Raw genomic sequence first — 8,375 nt, 5'->3', positions numbered from 1 at the left:
CTAAATCTACTTCCCCTTATTTTGAGGCTATGCCCCCTAGTTCTGCTTTCACCCACCAGTGGAAACAACCTGCCCGCATCTATCCTATCTATTCCCTTCATAATCTTATATGTTTCTATACGATCCCCCCTCATCCTTCTAAATTCTAACGAGTACAGTCCCAAGTCTGCTCAACCTCTCCTCGTAATCCAACCCCTTCAGCTCTGGGATTAACCTAGTGAATCTCCTCTGCACACCCTCCAGTGCCAGTACGTCCTTTCTCAAGTAAGGAGACCAAAACTGAACACAATACTCCAGGTGTGGCCTCACTAACACCTTATACAATTGCAGCAGAACCGCCCTAGTCTTAAACTCCATCCCTCTAGCAATGAAGGACAAAATTCCATTTGCCTTCTTAATCATCCGTTGCACCTGTAAACTAACTTTTTGCGACTCATGCACTAACACACCCAGGTCTCTCTGCACAGCAGCATGTTTTAATATTTTATCATTTAAATAATAATCCCTTTTACTGTTATTCCTACCAAAATGGATAACCTCACATTTGTCAACCTTGTATTCCATCTGCCAGACCCTAGCCCATTCACTTAGCCTATCCAAATCCCTCTGCAGACTTCCAGTATCTTCTGCACTTTTTGCTTTACCACTTATCTTAGTGTCATCTGCAAACTTGGACACATTGCCCTTGGTCCCCAACTCCAAATCATCTATGTAAATTGTGAACAGTTGTGGGCCCAACACTGATCCCTGAGGGACACCACTAGCTACTGATTGCCAACCAGAGAAACACCCATTAATCCCCACTCTTTGTTTTCTATTAATTAACCAATCCTCTATCCATGCTACTACTTTCCCCTTAATGCCATGCATCTTTATCTTATGCAGCAACCTTTTGTGTGGCACCTTGTCAAAGGCTTTCTGGAAATCCAGATATACCACATCCATTGGCTCCCCATTATCTACCGCACTGTTAATGTCCTCAAAAAATTCCACTAAATTAGTTAGGCACGACCTGCCCTTTATGAACCCATGCTGCGTCTGCCCAATGGGACAATTTCCATCCAGATGCCTCACTATTTCTTCCTTGATGATAGATTCCAGCATCTTCCCTACTACCGAGGAAATGGAGGATGTAAGAAGACCTGCTTCCATCATTGGAGAAGGGAAAGGGGAGCTCTTTCTCTCTTCTGGTGTGCTCTGTGAAGGTGTGATTTTTCAGTTGCTGGGGAATCTACTGCTGGAAGCTGCCGGAGGGAGAGAGAGAGATGGATTGATCCGAATGAGCAGCTTGACAAAGGTGTTGAAGAAATGCTTTTGTAGATTGCTGGTGACTTTATTGTACTGTTTAATTGTTTTTCTTTGTATAAATGAACTGTTGTAGTTTTGTGTTTGTACTGATATCCTGTCGTGAAAAACTACTTGTGTGTGTATGGCATGGTGCCTTTTCTTTGGTTAGTGTGATATACGGACTGTTAAGTAGTTTGTTTTCATCTTTGTGTATAAAGGTATTGTTGACCATTTTATAAACAAAATATCTCAAGTGCATTCTCGTGAGTACACAAGCCATGTCTCAGATGAGTGTTATTGCTTAGCATTCCTATCAAACTGTGAGATATGGGAACTTTTCCTGAACACTGGTGGTGTCAGCATTGCATAGGCAGCAGCCAACAATGAAACACTCTAGAGCTGGGCTTCAGCACTGGGGATACCCCCACAATCAGAGGGTAAGTGTGTGGATCAGGGGAGGGCTCCTGAGCATGATCACCCTAATGTTCCCAGCAGGGGACTGGGGTCTAGAAGCTCTTGCTGTGGCTGGGGGTGAATGTGCAGAGTGGGGTTCTCCAGTACAACTGGCTTGGTGGATGGCACTCTGAGAGATGGTGGGTGGGACACATAGGTTTGGGGGATGCCCGAGGGATACGAGGGTCCCAGGGCGGAGTTGATTGTCAGTCTCTCTCCTTCTCCAATTCCTTACAGCAACCAAGATGGATGGTGTTGTTGACCCCGCAGCAGCAGCCCTCGCGGTGCTGGTGGCATCCCTGGCGGCCAGATGCCAGAGAAGGCAGCAGCGATGATGCAGGTTGGAGGCAGCACCCCTTGTACAGGAGGCCACTGCACACCCTGAAGACCTGACTGCCCATCAGCCCGAGAAGGAACCCAGAGGGGGACGCCAGCATGTATTGGCGTCGTTGGTCATTCGAGGAGCTGATGGACAGAATGTGCTGCAGGAGGCTCCACTTCAACAAGGAGATGGTGCGGCACCCGTGCCATGCCACTGCGCACTTGGCACCCTATGGAGGAGGATACCCACTCCTGGTGGCCATGAAGGTCACCACAACCTCACTTCTGCGGCACAGGCCAACCTTGCTGGCGGTGAATGCTTTCTACTTGGCCAACCTCGCAATCTCTAGGGCCCATTCCTCATAGGGGGTGCGAACTCTGATGTCTAGAACCCCACCCTGTCTGGATCCTTTCCCACCGGTTATAGGTCAACTTCTCCTGCGAGGACAGAAAGGAGGTACTTTGAGTCGCACACTTGATGCTCTGGGGGGGGGGGGGGGGGCGGTCTATGATAGGTTGCATGTGTAGGCAGCGCTCCTGGGCATAGAAGGGTTGTGCCAGGGTTTGCTGGGCCACAAGCACAGTGATGTGCTGTGGGGGCGGCGGGGGGGGGGGGGGGGGGGGGGGGAGAGAGTGTGAGGTGCCAGCTGTTGACTTGTTGTGGGGGTGCCGGAAGTCAAGGGGTGGCAGGCATGACTGATGCCAGGGGGCTGGTGCTAACCTACCCTTGTGGCCCGATGGAGGTCGTTGGTCTTCTTCCGACGTTGGACAGCAGTCCTCCTGGTCACAGTGATCGAACTGACGGCCGCTGCCACTGTCTCCCAGATGGCATTGGCAGCCCTGTTGCTGTTCCTTTGACTCCCTTGGGGGAACAGAGTGTTCCATCTTGTATCTAGGGCATCCATCAGCCTAACCAGGTCACCTTCCCCGAAGCATGGAGCAGGTCTATGTGGTGCCATAGTTGGGTGCTGCCTGGGAGTGAGTTCGTAGCGAGTGTTTATGAGCAGTTCCCCCTTGTTAGTGGGGAGCTGTCAAGTGCAGTTCCGACAAATCAGCTGGTGAGACAACCAGTTCCACCGTGAAGCTCATGGGCAATCATTCTCGGCACTAAGTGCCGTTAAATACGGGCCATGGACTCGCCGGCTCAGCCCTCGGGAAGCAGCTGGGAAGTCACGCTTGATATGACACTTAGAACTTTTCCTGTTAAATCGTGCCCAAGATTTGAGTTCTTTTGGCTCTTTGTCAGAACTGAAGGGAGGGAGAATGTATTGTAGTTGTGAGAGACTGCAACAAAGGTAGAAACTTTAAGAATGGGGTGTGAGGAGCTGTAGTTGAGGTAGCTGTGGAGGTTGGTGGGTTTATAATAAGTATTAGTGATCAGTCTACTACCAGAAATGGAGATGGAGAGGTTAAGGAAGGGAAGTATTGGAGATGGACCATGTGAAGGTGTGAGCGGGGTGTGAATTGGAAGCAGAACTGATACATTTTTCCGGGTCCAGATGAGAGCATGAAGCAGCACCGATACAGTCATTGATGTAATGGCGAAAGAGGTGTGAGAGCGGGCCTGACTATGACTGGGACAAGGAATGTTCAACATACCCCACAAAAAAGACAGGCATAACTGGGGCTCATTCGGATACCCATAGCCACACCTTTTATTTGCAGGAAAAGAAACAAGTTCAAGGAGAAATTATTTAGTGACAGAACAAGTTCAACGAGGCAGAGGAGAGTGGTGGTGGACAAGGATTGTTTGGGTATTTGCTCAAGGAAGAAACGGAGCCCTCAGACTGTCCTGGTGGGGGATGGAGGTGTAGAGGGATTGGATGTCCATAGTGAAGAGAGGCCCATTAGGACTTGGAAACTGGAAATTGTCGATGTGACGTAGGACATTGGAGAAATCAGGAATGTACGTGGGAAGAGACTGGTCAAGGGAAGAGAGGATAGAGTCAACATAGAAAGCGATGAGTTCAGTGAGGCAGGAACAAGCTGATACACTGTGACTACCAGGGAAACCCTGTTTGTGGATTTTAGGAAAGGGGTAGAAGCAGGCTGGAGGAAAGATCACCAGAGGCGATGAGGTCAGTGATCGTCTGGAAATAATAGCTTGATGTTCAGTGGTGGGGTCATGGTCCAGGAGGAGGTAGGAGGAAGTGTTGGGGCTTAACCTCTGCGAGGTAGAGGTCAGTATGTCAGATAACAATGGCACCATCCTTACCAGCAATTCTGATGACAAGATCAAGATTGGACTGAAGAGAATGGAGTGCAGAAAGTTCAGAGTGAGACAGGTTAGAGTGCATGAGAGGGGCAGAGGATAGAGATGGATGGAAAGAATCCTGTCCAGAGGTAGCAATTGCACTGGGGTTTGGTTAGTTTAGATGGCTAGAATATGGTGCAGAATGGCACTAGTAGACAGGTTCAATCCCTGCACCAGCTGAGGTAGCTTATGAAGGGCTGTCTCCTTGCTTTGCCTCAGGCCTTGAATTGCTATAACACAGAGATACATATGGTGCCTTGTGGACAATGGCTAAATAATTTACAACCACTGCTAACATTATAAGAGCACTGAAATTTTATCATGCAGCAAGATTTTCTAAAATTTAAAGTCAGATGGGATAGGACCAATGCAGCCATCTGTATTATTCCTTTCATCAATGGCTACAGGTGTCATAATATACACCAATATATCATGGTGCAGACACACACACTGATGGACACACAGCAAGACCAATCAACACACACCGCAGCCAATCACCAGTTAGAGCACACTCACTATATAGACAGAGGGCATCAGAGTTCCAGCTCATTCAGGATGCAGCCTCTCAGAAGGACAGAGCTTACAGCTTACAGCACAGATCTTCACCATGTGCTGAGTGCATAGACTGGTTAGGACAGGCATAGGTATTTAGTTTAATCTAACTTCGTGTTAACCCACAGTGAAAGTATGTTCAACAGTTTCTAACTTAATAAATTAGTGTTGTACTTTTTAAGTGTTGGTGGCCTGTATGTGTTCCACGGATCCAGAGCACCCAACACATCATGGTACCAGTAGTTGAGGGATGTTAGAACTTCTTAGACCTACCTGCAAGTGATCTGCCTTCCACCAGCATACAGCCATCCTGCAAAATGGACAGCGTCCGCCCGCCGCCGCCGCATCACCGGTAACCTTGGGGCCAACTGGAAGATAGTCATCGGGTCCTTGCAGCGAACTCTAGTGAGGACTCTAGGGTTGTATTAGTGTGCCACATGCCATGTAATTTTGTCTCAGAGGATGAAAATTCCATCAGGAACAAGGGCATCATTCAAATGGAGTATCAGACGAGAGAAGGCGAGGACGGGTAGCATTTTGTGGGCCTTGGTGTGACAAAAGTGAAATATTTTTTCACTTCCTAAGCCCATACCTTCACCCTATCCCCATAACCCCATAACCCCACCTAATCTTTTATGGACACTAAGGGGAATTTAGCATGGCCAATCCACTTAACCTGCACATCTTTGGACTGTGGAAGGAAACCAGAGGACCCAGAGGAAACCCACGCAAATACGGGGAGAACGTGCAGACTCTGCACAGACAGTGACCCAAGCGAGGAATCGAACCTGGGACCCTGGAGCTGTGAAGCAATTGTGCTAACCACTATGCTACCATGCTGCCAACTATGCTAGTTGTTTCTGCAGGAAAAAGAGAATACATATCCTAATTTGGCTGTTATACACACCTCAGAATAAGGCAGGGACATAGTATAGTTCAGGAAGGCCTTCAAATGCATAGATTGATTGCTGCCATCATGTTTGAACTGAGACCTAGCTAAAACATTGCTTAAAGTGTTTCAAACAGAAAAAATAGATCAAGCCATTCAATTCAAATACAATCATTTTGTGGGAATGCTTATACCATGTTTTTTGGCAGTTCCATTTGATTGAGTAAACATTGTTCTGAATTTTGTAACCAGCAACTTTAGTTATAAGAGATACATTTAAAAAAATAAATTTAGAGTACCCAATTCATTTTTTCCAATTAAGGGGCAATTTAGCCTGTTAAATCCATGGGTTATGGGGGCAAAACCCACGCAAACACGGGGAGAATGTGCAAACTCCACACGGACAGTGACCCAGAGCCGTGATCGAACCAGGGACTTCGGTGCCGTGAGACTGCAGTGCTACCACTGCGCCACCGTACTGCCTGTTATAAGAGATACATAATACCTTGTTCTGTATTTTGGACCTTTTTCTTTGGTGGTAGTGCATGAAAGCAGCAATCAATCTCTGGAGCCATCAAAGTTGGCCTCAAAGTTAATAGGGGAAGACATATGAAATAAGCAACTGCATTTCAAGGATCAGTTTCAAGTTGAGACTTAGCACAGGTGGAGTATCTTTCTGGTTAATGACATTTCAAGATCAGCAAAGCTTGCAATTATTATGAACACATTGTTTTCACTGTGTACTGTTTATTTACATTCAGCAAATTCATCCTGTGGTTTATAGCCTGAGCTGCAGTCTGATATACTTATAGGGTCGAAATTTGTCTTGGGTGGTGATGCAAAGTGGGTGATATTGGATCCATCGCCTTTTATAAGGAATGCCTGATGTTTAATTCCATTCCCGTCAATGGAACGGATAACTGATGCTGGTGTACAACAGGCAGACAATCCAGTATGGCTGTTCTACACCACTACACTGGACAAATTTCAACAGCCAAATCTTTTTGCCTCTTGAAGACAAGGAGGTTATTTGTATTGCACCTCTACATAAAATTTCCAATCTAAATGCAAATTTAATGAAGTTGTCCTCAAAGTAGAGAGCACAGGTCAGAGAAAGTAGGGCTATGATGTTCTTGCCATACCTCCACTTGAACTCCAATCTAGCAAGATTTCATCCTGAAAGCTCAGCTTCACTCCCTCGGGAGCTAAATGATGAGTAATATTGTGCTGAGTACTCAGAGGAGTTATAAAATTGGGTTGGAATTGTCAAATTAATCTCATTCACAGAGAGATGGCTTTTGTCTCATCACTATAGGTGGGACTCGAGACTGGCCCTAGAGGTAAGAGTGCATCAAGGCATAGGTCTCTTGCAGATTTATTTTAAGATAAGGATCCTATCCTCTGGGTTTTCTTTATTAATCTTAAACTTGTGTAATTGTAATCTTCAATTTTTAAAAATCTGCATCTGGACAGAGGCAACAGTCAACCCTAACAATATTATTCCATCTGTTAGTAGTTTCACAAGTGTGCAAAAAATGTGTTCTCCTTCACACTGGTTTCATTTCTAGATGCATGCCTGGGTCACCAGGAAGTGACTGATCGCAGCTATTGTATTTCAGATCACGGAATTTTGCATGAAATGTTTACCATAAAGATGCATAATTACGATCATTGTAACAACTCAGACGAGAAAGTAACAAGGATGCTATTGCCAACAGACGCATGCCACTTGAACTCTGTACAAGAAGCAACAGAAAATTGCTTTATATAAAACAAGACAGAAGAAAATCAGACAAATTGTATGCAAGTCATGAAAGTAGTGATCCTTCAGACCACAGCTATGCAATGTATTCACATGAAGGTTGATTCCGTGATCTCAACTGGAAGTCACAGTTTCAGGGAGGGATGTCGGAGCCCCATCTCCAACCAGCACTGCCTATGAAAGTGCTCTGGGTTTGCAGGATCAGCGAATTAACCTCTGAATACATTTAGAAGGAGTTGATTTTAATAGACTTTGCCCTCTTCAAGCAATTACACAGTGATTGGTATTTGTTTTAACAGTCTTCATTGATTAACATGATGTTGGTAGGGTCATTTCCAATAGTTACTTTACTTGAGCAATACAAGTTAAATCAAAGAGGGAATGAATGCTTTGACAAAGAGACATCGGACTCTAAACTTTTCTCTCCCTACAGATGCTGCCAGAATTGCTGAGATTTTCCAGCATTTTCTCTTTCGTTTCAGATTCCAGCATCCACAGTAATTTGCTTTTAATACAAGCTAAATTACAGGTTTAGCTACTATTACAAATTACTTGCAGCAATGAGCAAAAATTACAGACTTTCAAGTCTGTACTGGCAGTATCTCCGTCACAACTGCATGCCTAAAGCACCACTGTTCAGGGCCACTGTTGGGAGTTTGTCTTTGAAGTAATGAGTAACATAAGCCCAATGTACAACCAGAGACTACTGTAAAAATATCAGATGATTCACAAAATGATTCTCAATGGGATTTATTTTTTTAAAAAGCTGTGCTAAAGTTGGGTCTTACACTGAAATTGAAATTTTCCTTTTTTGTTAAAATTTCCCAATACACAATCTCTTTCATAAATATCTGAAT

Source organism: Scyliorhinus torazame, chromosome 8 (genome assembly GCF_047496885.1).
Source record: "Scyliorhinus torazame isolate Kashiwa2021f chromosome 8, sScyTor2.1, whole genome shotgun sequence".
In the NCBI taxonomy this organism is placed as follows: domain Eukaryota; kingdom Metazoa; phylum Chordata; class Chondrichthyes; order Carcharhiniformes; family Scyliorhinidae; genus Scyliorhinus; species Scyliorhinus torazame.
Note: the sequence above shows the minus strand (reverse complement) of the source record.